Raw genomic sequence first — 14,687 nt, forward strand, 5'->3', positions numbered from 1 at the left:
ATGTTTGAATATAATTATACTGAAAGTTCGAGACTGAATGTTTGAGCTTACAATCTTCCCTGCAATTGGAGTTTACACAAAAAACACATACCGGTATATATATGTGCAGACTGTCGACAACTGCTTGTACTGTGGCCTTGCAGTTCCAACATTTCACTTGGCAATACATGCAGGGCTAGAGCTGTCTGACTCAGAAACCAAGGCATGACCTCATGCTATTGTACTGCAGCTAGATCATGTATCCGTCAGATATTGATATATTTCATGGGCCAAGAGTAGGAGCAAAGCCATTATACAACTATACTCATTTATTTTATTTATTATTTATTTAACCGTATATACATTCGTAACATTGGCATGAAATGAAATACAAAACAAACGAATTACAAGATTGAAAAACTTCACAAGAAAGATATGAAATGAGCCATCTCAAAATTACTTTTTATAAACTTTCATCAGCTCATCAAAGAATTTTGCAGTGAAATGTACAAAAGAATCATCGGATCAAGACATTGTGTATTTAAAGAAAGACATCTCATCAAAATATTTTGACTGAGCCTAAATATCAAAATTAGAATTACAGTATTTCTTAAACCTTGTGCAGGTGCACTTTGACAAGTCATAATACTATGAAATTCTTCACCAACATCACTCTTTGCATAAAGTACAAAGTCTTAGGCGTCTAAATAAGAATATTCTTGTAACAAATGACTTCAACTGGGAAAATACGATTTGTCAATGTTATTCTATGAAAAGGATTTTGAACAAGAGACGGATACTTCTCACATTTGAAAAAAGTTTTAATCTTACAATCTGACAATAAATAGTTTCTCAATACTTGCTATGGCTTTCTTCCAGAGATCAACAAACTTTGCTTTCAAGGAATTTTTTACTGTCCTGATGATTGTAGACAATTTACAATTCTTCACTCTCATTAAGTGTGAACAATTTGTTACGTGCAGAGAAAACGAACAAAAGGGTGAACTCAGCAGTTTCCGTTTAAACAAAATTTATTACGAAAACAAAACTAATTGCTAAGTTAGGGACAGAGTACAAGCTTTAAAAGTGTACAGACTACTTATCTCAGCTGGGACGGCAAAGCTCCAGTCTCAGAGTTGTAACAGTCAGTTGGATGAATGAACAGTCCTTTGGCTTGCAGGCTTGAAGCTGCACAAAGACCACAGTATAAATCCAGCGTTGACAGTGAAGGTCTTGAAAAGTCTTGAGAATGACTACTGCTGGAGTTTAGTAACACACAAGAGACACGATCCCAAAAGTCTGACTGGAAGCAGTGCACGTCCCTTTTATAAAGGCATATAAGAACAATCTAGAACTTTTATTGACATGCTAATTACTGTTCTAAAATTATCTCTCTTACACAACTAATCAACTTTCCAGAACATTCCAAACATGACTAATTGAATTCAAGGTTGTGAGGTCATCAAGGGCAGTGACCTTGGGAATGTTCTAGACTAATTGAACTCAGGTCATGATGAGTGTGGGGGAAATGACCTACATAACACACCCCCTCTTCAAAAAAAGAAAATTTTTCAAAGAAAAATCTTTCTTTTACAAATGAATCTTGAAAAGGATTTAAGTACTCAAATTTTGTTTTACTCTAAAGTAAAATTTCTTGAAAGTGAACAACAATAAAATTTCTTGAAAGTGAACAACAATAATTTCTAAATACGAGAGAGACAGTCTGCAATTAAATTGTCTCTGCCTTTGATATGTCTAATGTCAAGATTAAACTCCTGTAACATTAAACTCCATCTTAGCAATCTCTGATTTTTGCCTTTAAATTTCTGCAGAAAAACAGAGGGTTGTGATCAATATAAACCACTATTGGCTGATTTGAAGAAGTAACATAAACTTCAAAATGCTGTAAAGCTAATATCAAAGATAAACACTCTTTTTCAATTGTAGAGTAGTTTCTCTGGGATTTGTTAAATTTGCGTGAAAAATAGCAAACAGGATGATCTACACCATGACTATCCTCTTGCAATAAAACAGCACCAGCAGCCGTATCACTAGCATCCACAGCTAATTTGAATGGCAAAGTGAAATCTGGTGCAGACAACACTGGGGCACTTTGCAGTATGGCTTTAAGTGTATCAAATGCCTGTTGGCATTGCTCTGACCAAACAAACTTTACTTTCTTTTTAAGTAAGTTAGTCAAAGGCTCAGTAATTGTGGAGAAATTTGGACAGAATTTTCTGTAGTAACCAGCCATACCGAGAAAGCGCATCAGTTGTCGTTTGCAGTTTGGTATGGGAAAACTTGAAATGGCACTGATTTTGGCATCAACAGGTTTTACCTCACCCTGTCCTACAGTATGTCCGAGGTAAGTCACCCTCGCCCAACCAAACTCAGATTTGGCAAGGTTGACAGTCACATTGCTTTACTCAGTCTCTCAAAGAACTTCCGCATGAGCTTGATGTGTTCCTCCCAGGTGTCACTATACAGGACGACGTCGTCAACGTAAGCTGCACACCCGTCTAGCCCGGATATGACGTCGTTGATCATCCGTTGGAACGTTGCCGGAGAGTTCTTCATTCCGAATGGCATCACCTTGTACTGGAACAATCCGTCTGGTGTAACAAAGGCGGATATTTCACGAGCACGATCCGTCAGAGGGACTTGCCAAAATCCCTTCAGTAGGTCAAATTTGTCACATACTTGGCTTTCCCACTCGGTCGATGCAGTCATCAATCCTCGGGATTGGGAAAGTGTCTGTCTTTGTTAAAGTGTTGACCTTCCTAAAGTCCGTGCACATACGATAACTGTGGTCTGATTTGGGAACAAGTATGCACGGCGAACTCCAGTTACTTTTACTGGGTTCAATAAAGTCATTGTCCAGCAGGTATTTGACTTCTCTGTTTTGTACTTTTTTCTTTTTTTCTTTTTTTTCTTCTTGAACTCAGTTACTTTTACTGGTTCAATAAAGTCATTGTCCAGCAGGTATTTGACTTCTTCCTGGAGATATTTCGCTTTTGTTGGATTCAGTCTGTATGGATGTTGTTTTACAGGCTTACTGTCCCCAACATCACGTCGTGATAGATGACGTTTGTCCTCGTTGGAACATCTTGAAACAGGTGTTTATATTCGTGGAGCAGTTCTTTACCTGTTGTTGTTGTTCTGGCTGGAGGTGTGCCAACTTTGTAGACTCCAGCTTCTCCAGGATTTCTGAGTTCTGAAGCTTGACCGAGCCCAGCTTTGAGTTTAGAGTATTTTCACTCAAGTCAGTTTCAGTATCACTATCTTCATAATGGCCAGAACTGACTGTACTGACAGGCTTTGTTTTAGTAGGATTATCCCTATCCAAATATGGCTTAAGCATATTTATGTGACATAGCTGTTTTTGTTTTCGCCTGTCGGGTGTTATTATGATGTAATTTAAATCACTCAATTTCTTATCGATTAGATATGGCCCAAAGTAACGAGCATGGAGTGGTTTGCCAGGAACCGGAAGTAGAACAAGAACTTTTTGACCTGGTTCAAACTTCCGTTTTGAGGTGCTTTTATCATATTTGGTTTTCATTGACTGCTGAGATGACTCAAGATTTTCTCTGGCTAATTCACATGCTTTAGAGAGTTTTTGTACGAAAATCTGACACATATTGCAAAATATTCAGACAATCATCATCGTCTGATAGGAATTTCTCTTTAACGAGCTTAAGTGGGCCACGGACTGTATGTCCAAATACAAGCTCAAATGGGCTAAAACCAAGAGACTCCTGAATTGACTCTCTAACAGCAAAGAGCAAAAAATAAATTCCTTCATCCCACTGCTTCTCTGTGTCAAAACAGTAGGTCCTAATCATGTTTTTCAAAGTTTGATGAAATCGCTCAAGAGCACCCTGACTTTCTGGATGATAGGCGGATGACCTATACTGTTTAATGCCTAGCTGATCCATTACTTGTTGAAAAATACCAGACATAAAGTTGGAGCCTTGATCGGACTGGACACATTTAGGGAGGCCAAATAAAGTGAAAAATTTGACTAAAGCTCTCACTATAGTCTTTGTCTTTATATTTCTCAGTGGTATGGCTTCTGGGAACCGAGTTGATGTACACATTATTGTCAGCATGTACTCATTTCCTGATCTTGTTTTTGGTAGGGGCCCAACACAGTCTATTAGAATCCTACTAAATGGTTCTTGAAATGCAGGAATTGGCTGTAAAGGGGCCTTTGGAATGGTCTGATTCGGCTTTCCTACTATCTGACATGTGTGACAAGTTTTACAGAAATGTGTTACATCCTGCCTGAGATTAGGCCAATAAAAGTGACTGAGAATTTTATGATAAGTTTTCCTTACTCCTAAGTGACCAGCCCAGGGGTTTCATGGGCCAGGCGCATATTTCAGCACGGTAGGGCTTTGGAACCACAATTTGATGTTTTATAGCCAATCGTCATCAACCAAGACATCTGGAGGTCTCCATTTACGCATGAGAATACCAGATTTTGTATAATAGGAAACAGAGCTATCTGAAGTTTTACCTTCATCATCTACCCTGTCAAACAAAGACAAATATCTGGGTCTTTGTGTTGTTCTGCAATGAGATTTGATCTAGAAAATGTCTGACTTTGGTCAGCAGAAGTTTTACTGGAAGTTTCAAATCCACGAGGGATAACGGAATGATCCGTGTCAAACACCTGACTGAGAAGGTGTCATTTAAGTCAACATCTGTGACATTATTTTTGAGAGTATTTTGATTCTCGGAAGTTTTCTTTGACATGGCTCGAGTAATTGCACACGAAGGAAATAAATCGGGTATCTCTTGTTCAATTGGCTCTGGATCCTGATCTAAACTAGGATTATCAGTCACAAGTGGATTAGTAATGACCTTGTCCCCAGCAAGGTCGTTTCCAAGAAGAAGGTGAATCCCTTCAAAAGGCAAAAAGGCCTAATACCTAAAGCCACAGGTCCAGAAACAAAGTCCGAAGACAAATAGACATTATGGAGAGGAACAGGAATGTAGTCATTACAATCTACCCCCTTAATAAGAACTTTAGAACCTGAAAATGACTTTTCAGAAAACGGCAGGGTATCTGCCAACAAAAGAGACTGGGAAGCCCCGGTATCTCTTAAAATTTTGACAGGGGTAGCGGAAGAGAAATCACTAGAAAGTGATATAAACCATTATGAATAAATGGCTCGAAAATACCCATAATGCTATCTTGAGAAGAATTGACCTTGACCTCATTAATTGGGGATAAGAGGGGTTTAACCTCAGAAAATGTGTTGCACACATTATTAGACTCTAATTGAGTTGATGAAGAAATAAAGCCGGTTGGCTTAGATCCACTTTGACCACTTTGACCTTCACGTTTTCTTTTCAATTTGAAACACTCTGACATTAAATGGCCGTCTTTCTTACAATAATTACAAGAAAGTGTACCGAACTGTTTGTCAGAAGGAGATTGAGACTTGGGATTTGATGATGTGGAAGTGTTACTTGAACTCTGTGAACTGTTGTCATTTGATTTTCTACTGTCCTTTGAGAAATTCTTGGATGAAAAGGAGGAGTTAAATTTACCTGCATTGTTTCTGTATGAAAAGGACTGGGATGGTTTGCTGAGAAATGAAGATTTGTGGGTCAATGAATAATCATCGGCCAAACGTGCAGCAACCTCCAATGTATCTGCCTTTTGTTCATTGATAAACGTCTTGATGTCACTCCGATGCACCTTTTAAATTCCTCAATCAAAACAAGTTGTCGTAATTTATCATAATTCTGACTGACCTTTTCCGAAGAACACCAACGATCAAACAGTTGTTCTTTTGTTCGAGCGAATTCAACATAAGTTTGATCTTTCACCTTCTCACAATCCCTAAATTTCTGACGGTAAGCTTCAGGCACCAACTCATAGCCCTTGAGAATTAATTCCTTCACAGAATCATAATCTGAAGCCTGCTCTACTGACAACTGAATGTAAATTTCTCTGGCTTTACCCACCAAAGCACTCTGCAAAAGCATAGACCAGGACTCCTTAGGCCAATTCAGACTCTGAGCAATTTTCTCAAAATGAAGGAAATATTTATCAACATCCTTTTCTTGGAAAGGGGGAACTAACCTGAAATGCTTAGTGATGTCAACTTGTCTGAAGGGAAGAATTTTCCTGACTGTCCAAGCTCCAAACGTTTCATTTCTAATCTTTCCTGCCTATCTTTCTCTCTCTGTCTTTCTTCCATTTCTAATTGCATTTGTATTTTTTCTTTTTCTAATGCCTGTCTCTCTTTTTCCATTTGTAATTCTAGTTTCTTGATCTCCAAATTTGTCTGCATTTCTAATTCTAATTTTCTGAGTTCAGAGGTAGACTCGGGCTCATAATCTTTCAGGGTGGATTCCTCAATTGGCCTAAATCAACTAGATGTTTGGCAATACGGTACTGTATTCCCTCTTGCGCATAGATCTTTTGACTTCTACTTTAAGGAAATTGGCCAGTGCAATGAGGTCGTCTTTCTGAGGGAATCAAATGTGTCCTGATCAAGGTCATCCATTTCCTCTGGTTTAAATTCCGCCATGATTAAATTTCGCTGAGTTCAAAGTATACAGTAGTTTTGAAAAGGCTGTCAAAATGTTGTCAAACGGCTCAAAATATTCGTCTCCCGGACGAGCCCCCAATTAGTTACGTGCAGAGAAAACGAACAAAAGGGTGAACTCAGCAGTTTCCGTTTAAACAAAATTTATTACGAAAACAAAACTAATTGCTAAGTTAGGGACAGAGTACAAGCTTTAAAAGTGTACAGACTACTTATCTCAGCTGGGACGGCAAAGCTCCAGTCTCAGAGTTGTAACAGTCAGTTGGATGAATGAACAGTCCTTTGGCTTGCAGGCTTGAAGCTGCACAAAGACCACAGTATAAATCCAGCGTTGACAGTGAAGGTCTTGAAAAGTCTTGAGAATGACTACTGCTGGAGTTTAGTAACACACAAGAGACACGATCCCAAAAGTCTGACTGGAAGCTGTGCACGTCCCTTTTATAAAGGCATATAAGAACAATCTAGAACTTTTATTGACATGCTAATTACTGTTCTAAAATTATCTCCCTTACACAACTAATCAACTTTCCAGAACATTCCAAACATGACTAATTGAATTCAAGGTTGTGAGGTCATCAAGGGCAGTGACCTTGGGAATGTTCTAGACTAATTGAACTCAGGTCATGATGAGTGTGGGGGAAATGACCTACATAACAAATTACAGAATGCAAAGACAGATTAAAAAAGTCTAAAAATGCAGATAGTTCTTTCTCATGTAATTTGTTTTAAGGTTCAAATGCTACAACGAGACTATTGTTTTTACGGCTTTTTAATGATCATTAACGATAATACATAGCAGAAGTGGGAGACGCCCAAGTTACCCCAAACAGGCATGAATGCATGCACTTCTAATAACACCAAGAATGTATTTGCATGCCTTCATCTGAACAATTTCAAATTCACCGTTAGGTTTCAGAAAGTAGTTACTAAAATTTATTGAACTTATTTTTCCAAATAAGTTACATACTCCCCCAAATCTCTGATCCATACAAAAAGGCGCTTTACATAAAATTCATTGTTTGCCATCCGCATGCTGGTAGATTTTAAGAGAAAATTTAGAAAACAAACACAATGTTAACACTATTACAAATAAAAATATTATTTTTCCAAAGGAAACCAAATAAAAATTGAGCATATGTTAATACACTTTTGTTCTTTGTCTGTGTTTTTTGCTGGCTGGTAAACTTTTACAAAATCCAAGGACAGGAAACAAAGAATTTCTCGAATTAGCCTTACACAGGTTTGACTAGCGAGTCAAAAAGTCGCAGTTGTACCACCACTGGTGTCCCATTTTAAGAGTTAACACTGGGTGTCAATCATAAGCCAGGAGCTGCCCTATATGGCTATAAAGTGTAAATAATAATTGCCCTAAGACACTGCCTTGTGGGACTCCATATAAAAGTTCACATGGTTCAGAAGCGATATCATTCACCATTACACTCTGAGTCCTTCCTTTTAGGTATTTGACCTCGTCCAACATGTAAGTGGCCCGACTCATGAGAAAGGTCACACACTAGATCTCATAATATCGCAGTCACCACAAAATCTCGTCAAGGACTTGGAATCGCACTGTCTCCTGCCATCTGATCACAGTTCCATCCACTTTGTGTCTAATTTGATCAGGCCTCGCACCAGGAAGATTAAAGCAGTTAGTCGGAAGATATCCAGTATTGACTTCGATCAAGTGATGTCATGTATGGTGACAATCCTTTCTCTTTATTGAAAGGCGCATCTGTGGATATGCTGGTCCAAAATTACAATTATATCACTTTGTCCAGGGTATTTAACACTGTCGCCCCAGCAACAACGAAAGTTGTCAATGACAAGCCGCGTGCACCTTGGTTTTGTGACGCAATACGTGAACATTGAAAGGAAGTCAGAAAATTAGAACGTTCCTGGAAGACAAATCCCCTAGAGATTAATAAACAAATCTTCCACGCGAAACGCTCTGCCCACAATCGAATCGTCAACAACGCCAGATCCGCCTCCTATCGTTCAAAGATAGAAAAATCCGATCAACGAAAGTTATTCTCTGTTATCGATGAACGAAAGTAGATATCATTGGTGAGAAATCATCATCTGCCCTGATTCTGCCACATCATTGTGACCCCAAGGTTCTGGCTGAAAAGTTTTCAGACTTTTTCTGTGAAAAAGTGATGAAGCTCAGAGAGTGATTGGATTCTACGACCTGGGTACAAGTGTTTAATGACTGTGGTCCACCACTTGATAATTTCATGTGTGTTTCAGAGCAATATGTTTCTAAGTTAATCACATCAATGAATTCCAAATCTTGTAAACTTGACCCAATCCAGACTTCCTTGCTGAAAATATGCCTTCCATTGGTATCATCACGTATTACTGACAAATGAGTCATTTAATTCTGGTGTTTTTCCACGGTGTCTTAAACATGCCATAGTTAGACCTTTGCTGAAGAAGTTTGGATTGGATCAAGATCAATTGAAAAACTATCGCCATGTATCAAATACTCCATTCATTGGCAAAGTCATTGAAAAAATCATAGTAGATCAATTACACCATCATTTAGCATTGTCTCAACTGTATTGTAAATTCCACAGCACAGAAACGGCTTTGGTAAAAGTACAAAATGACGTCATGCTTTCTATTGATAGTCATTCAGAAGTGATTCTCGTTCTTTTAGATTTGAGTGCCGCATTTGATACCATTGACCATGACATTCTTTTGAAAAGGCTAGAGACTCGTTTTGGCATTAAGGGACAAGCACTGGATTGGTTTGCATCATACCTAAAAGGAAGGACTCAGAGTGTTATGGTGAATCTCTCCTCTAATTGCTGCAAGAGGAGTGCGTTTGCTAACTCCCAAAACAAATCTGTTATATGAAGTACACAATTTTTCAAGAAAATTATCATCACTTGAAATTTCACTCGACTCGGCCAATAATTAAATTAATCAAATACTTTAAAACGAAAATGTGGTAGGATGTACGACATCCTTTTTGAGAACCAATTTGATCGTAACTGGGCAAATTTTAAACTTGAATAAAACTTTGCTCGGTTCTTCAGAATAATGGTAAAAAGTTTTCCTACACAACAACAGATAGTAATATAGTATACATCTGTAATTTGAGGGGGGTCATCTTAATGCGGATAGGTTGTGGGGTTTCCACGGCACTATTTGTACCCTTTGGCCCACAAAGTTGGAAATAACTCACAACTCAAAACATCTTGAGTAGAGCTGGCATTAAAATAGCTGAACCGATCTCAATCATTTCATTTAGAATTCCATCATCACCACCACATAACTTCTGCCTACAGCAGTTTCGGAGGTCTTGTCTGCTGGTGCAGACGCCCTCATGCGTTCACCACTGATAGTGAACGTAGAATTAGTAGAATGTATGTTCGTCAACCGATGAAAAAAATTTTCATATAGATGCTTCTCAGGCTTTCTGTATTATATCAGGTCAAACTTTTACTGGTATTAACAAATTTTAGATACAAGTGATTTTTTCAGTGCTTATGATGCTTTGTCAGTGCTCATGATGTAAAGTTAAGTTGACACGAATTGGGGACTAATGAATCTTAACACGTACTATGGTCGTCTGCAAATCATTTGTGGTCGTACATCCACATATTTTACTGAAAAGTACAATGTCCAACCACTTAGTAAATTGGAACCTTGCAAATATAGGGAAATATAGTAGGTAATGTAAACTACGCTTGATCTTCACTAAATCTGGCTGCCATTTTTTTTCTGCAGTAGCGTGGCTCTTTGATGTCACAGTGACCAGATCGGATACACTCAGTGCATGGAGGTAGTAGAGACGTCCATGCTCAGTGTGACAGTTTTCGGACAGGGTAGTGAATTTCGCACAAAGCCGTTTCATAAATGACGAGCACTACGAAATCTTATTATCATACCACAGTCCCTTGGTGGGCTATTAGGCTCTGGGACTATTCGCCCCATAGACGAGTGTACAGAAGCCGAATCAACCCAGTTGGTTGTTTCTCGCTTCTGTACACTCGTCTATGGGGCGAATAGTCCCAGAGCTTAATAGCCCACCAAGGGACAGTGATCATACCTTACGGAAGTTTATTGTGTTTAACCTCAAACTGTTAACACCGACAGAAGGGGCATTTAGGGGGTCAAAGTTGCCAAATTTTTGACCCATCTTGAGTGCGTAGTAATCGGACTGCTATCGCAATAATCGGACGTCTGTGCAGACCTCTAAGTGGTCCCTGACTTCAAAGTGGTCCCCGTAGTTGTAATTGAACTGAAATTTTATGCAGTCCAGGGATTTTTCCATTCCTATATCTGCATAGAGTTGTTAAACTTTGTAACATTGCCAATACTAATCTGTTATTTTGGTCCTTTTTGATATATGCGCTCACTTTTATTACTTTTTCAAAATTCCGATGCATTTTACATGCCAAACCAGCCCAAACTGCGCGTCCAATTTTTTCACCTGGTTAGGGTGTCTCATATTAGCATCATGGGAGATTCGATTGCGCTGCACACGGCATGGACGCGGACGAGACCAGCGACCGCGACCCACCGATCACTGTACGGATATGCGGTACATATGGCCTAGCAGTTTACTGAGTGAGTACCAGCTCAAACAGTCATTAATTTCAATCTTGTTGCTCGACGTTATATTTCATACTCGCATACAGGCGTTCTGTTTACTGGGTAGCTCTGCATGGCAGGGCTGTGTATTACCGGCGTTATACGGCCTCCCACCACATGTGTTGGGAGGCCGTATAACGCCGCGCCGCTAACACACAGCCCTGCCATGGTCATGCAGAGCTATTTACTGGGTAGTTTGTTAATATGCTTCGTGCCGACCATGGTTCTGACATTCTGTTCCGTAGACTTTTACGGAACAGAACATCGGAACGTAACATAAACTACACTTATACAAACTATCCAGTAAACAGAACGCCTGTGTGCGAGTGCTGATTGTCTTCGTCCAAAATCAAATTACACTGTGAATTTACACAGAAACATCGCACAATGAATGATGGCCCTGCGTACGATGCTGTGTGTTTCCGGCGTTATATAACGCAGAGCTAGAACCTAGAACTGCTGTACCTCTCTCGGGGGAGGGGGAGTACTTGTTCAGAGAAGTGGTAGGGGTGTGGCGGCCGCAGGTATAAAACCCAGGGCCCATTTTAGACCTAAAATCTCGTTGTTTTAGACCCCATTTTAGACCTTTATGACCTTTGACCCAGGTCAACAGTCATAGCGTCAACATTTTTAAAACGGAAAAAGCAAGTATTTTGCCCCGGCAAAGCCTACCACTGTAAGCTTATACTGCGTTTAGAGCTATTTTGTTGCTGGCCAAGCCATGATTCCGAAAAATCATGAGGAAATACTAACAAATTTGTGAAAAAAAATGCCTTTCACTCTCACCAAATTTTGGTCCAGCTTCTGCAAATTATCAGTCATCTGCAGTTACAGTCTGAGTGGGTTTTTTTTTTAAATTACAATTCACAACAAACCTCGCTGTTTGTCTGTAAAGCAATACTACTTCATATGGCCATGGTCGACCTGAATAATACTAGGAGCAGTAGAGCCACTTTGTTTGGGTATTTTCTATTGGGCAAAAATCTGCCATATGTAGAGTTCTGACAAATCAGTTACAATGTTTTGAAACAAAGTCCATATTTACTTTAAGCCAGGGGGTCTCTGTAATGGTTCCCCTGCCACAGAAAAGATATCCATGCTTATTGAGTGCAGCTCAGAACCATGCTAGCGAGATGGGAACAGACTGTTGAAATTTGTTCTTGTGTGGCACTCAAAATTCTACCCCATTTTAGACCATGGTTTACAATGGAATTGACCCCCCTCCCCCCATTTTGGACCAAATTGCTGAAATACCCACCCCATTGGGCGGCACATATACATATTGGCAAGTAATAGAAGTGACCCCCCCTGACTGCTCATTGCCAACTTAGATTTTTTTACCTGTCCGTGGTATTTTGGGGAAAGGGTTTTAAACACAGTTTGTCAGGAATTTATGATGATACTTGAAAGAATAGAAATATACTCCAACACCCGACCCTGGCCCACTAAGCCTCAAGGCTGTATCGTGCACGCACAGGAAAGCAAATTTAGCACTTTGAGGCAGCCATATTATCTAGTTTCCATGTGTTGAGTTCGTACTCTACATGCCTTGACATTGTTTTCATTGTAACTTAGGTCATTTCACATCATTGGTACAACGTACATTTCAGTGACTTTGAATGACAAAGTTCTTTTACGTCAAGGACTGTGTCATCAGTCTTAACTGATGTCTAGCTGTAAATTCAAGCTGTCAATCTAAACTGAATACAATATGATTGTGCTCATGGAATTTGTGTCCATACACTTTTGTAATATATTGTTGTTTCAGTCGGATTAGAACTCACAATGTATAGCACCAGTCACCTAGCGCAGAAGCCATAGATAAAACCGCTGAGCCAAATCCCCAATCTCAGCCTCATGTGTGTTCAGCACACAATTTGAGTCTTTACAGTTACACCTATAGTGTACTCATTTATGTATTTTGTTATGTCTCCATTTCAATACTTACCGTAGTCATAATTTTACATATGTGCTTATAATGAACAGACCTGCTTTGAGTCAGTTTGTAGCTCATATTTGGTGTGTATATAAATACCAAAAAGAGATTATATTTAATTTGCATTCATTTTATCTTCTGATAATGATGACTGGATTGATTTGCTTACTGGTAATAAATTTTTCAATTTTAATCTCTCCAGATAACAGAGTTCTTGGAAATGATGTGGAAAGATCAGAGTTATCACTGCTTGCTGATTTGGACCATGCCTACACGTTTAACAGGCTGAATAATAAACTGGTGACGTACTCAAAAATTGGCGACCAACAGAAAAGTAAAAAAACAGTATTTCCCCGCACATACACACCATGATCATACCAGAAACAAGCATGATGCCATTTACTTAATGCACAACACACGAATGCCAACTATTTATTGTAATTTTTATTTTCCTGTCATATGATTATTAGTCCCCAAGGACACCGTCCGGGGGGACTTATAGGTTTGGTCATGTCCGTGCGTCCGTCCGTCCGTGCGTGTGTCCATCCGTCCATTCACACAGATATCTCAGAGACACCTGGAGCGATTTTGTTCAAACTTGGTACAAGGATAGTACCCTACCTCATACAGATGCACGTCAATTTGTTTCACAATGTGATCAAATTTGGCCGTGTTAGAGGACTTTTATTTTACACCTCCATAGACTCCCATGTATAAGGCAGCTCTCCATAGACTCCCATGTATAAGGCCAAGAAAAATAAAAATTTAGTTTCTCATCGTATTCATATTGCAAAAAGGATGCAGTGACACAGTTTTTAGTCCCCACAGATAAAGTCCAGGGGGCTTATAGATTGGGACATATCCGTCCGTGAGTCCATTTGTTCACCCATCCGTTCACGCAGATATCTCAGACACTTTGACAAAATGTCACCTGACCTTGGTGACCTTTGACGTCAAATATACATATTTGTCCATAACTCAGTAACCACAAGTGCTAAACCTTTCATATATGGTATGATAGGACACCTTATGACGCCACATATTGTACCTCATTAATTATGTGCATATCTAATTTTGAGCGAGCCAATAGAGCTAGAGGTCTGATTTTTGGTATATAGGCAGGGCTCGAACTTAACTTTTTTACCTACTTGCCCTGCGGGCAAGTTTCCAGAAATTTTACTTGCCCGATGAACAAACTTACTTGCCCGATTTTTTTTGGGTCTGTTTACATTGTTTGGGCAGAGGTCACGAAGACCAAGCAATCTCAAAATGTGGCCGACAGCATCATATCAATGCAAGTTCTGTTTTGTCTGTATTGATAATCGTGTTAATTTTTACGATCCATAAGTGTTGGTCTTCGTGATCTCTGCCCACTCGTCCACCAATATTCTAGTGCAGGATTGGGGTCATATAGCTGAAGGGGTGGCCCATCAATTGATATTCGCATCAGCAAATCTCTTTTCCTGAAGTTTTGAAACTTCCGTTGTCGTTTCCTTTCATATAGGCCTACATATCGCACTTCTGCTTCTTCAATTAACTTTCCACTGAACTCGATGCTTCGATCGCGCCATTAGCTTATCACCGACGATTTCTGAGTGGCC

At 39.4% G+C, this 14,687-nt stretch overlaps 1 protein-coding gene across 3 annotated transcripts in view; it reads left to right on the forward strand.

Annotated features, from left to right (window-relative positions):
• The first annotated feature begins 10,100 nt into the window (after positions 1–10,100).
• Positions 10,101–14,687, forward strand: part of LOC139117536 (uncharacterized) — a 37,270-nt gene continuing 32,683 nt past the window's right edge. The window contains exons 1-2 of one of the 3 annotated variants that reach the window (XM_070680931.1): positions 11,008–11,126; positions 13,289–13,420. The gene's annotated coding sequence lies outside the window, so the exon portion shown is untranslated. Of the gene's footprint in view, positions 10,228–11,007; positions 11,127–13,288; positions 13,421–14,687 lie in introns of those variants that run through there. The other 2 variants (XM_070680784.1, XM_070680861.1) reach the window with 2 other exon arrangements.

Source organism: Ptychodera flava, chromosome 1 (assembly GCF_041260155.1).
Source record: "Ptychodera flava strain L36383 chromosome 1, AS_Pfla_20210202, whole genome shotgun sequence".
NCBI lineage: Eukaryota > Metazoa > Hemichordata > Enteropneusta > Ptychoderidae > Ptychodera > Ptychodera flava.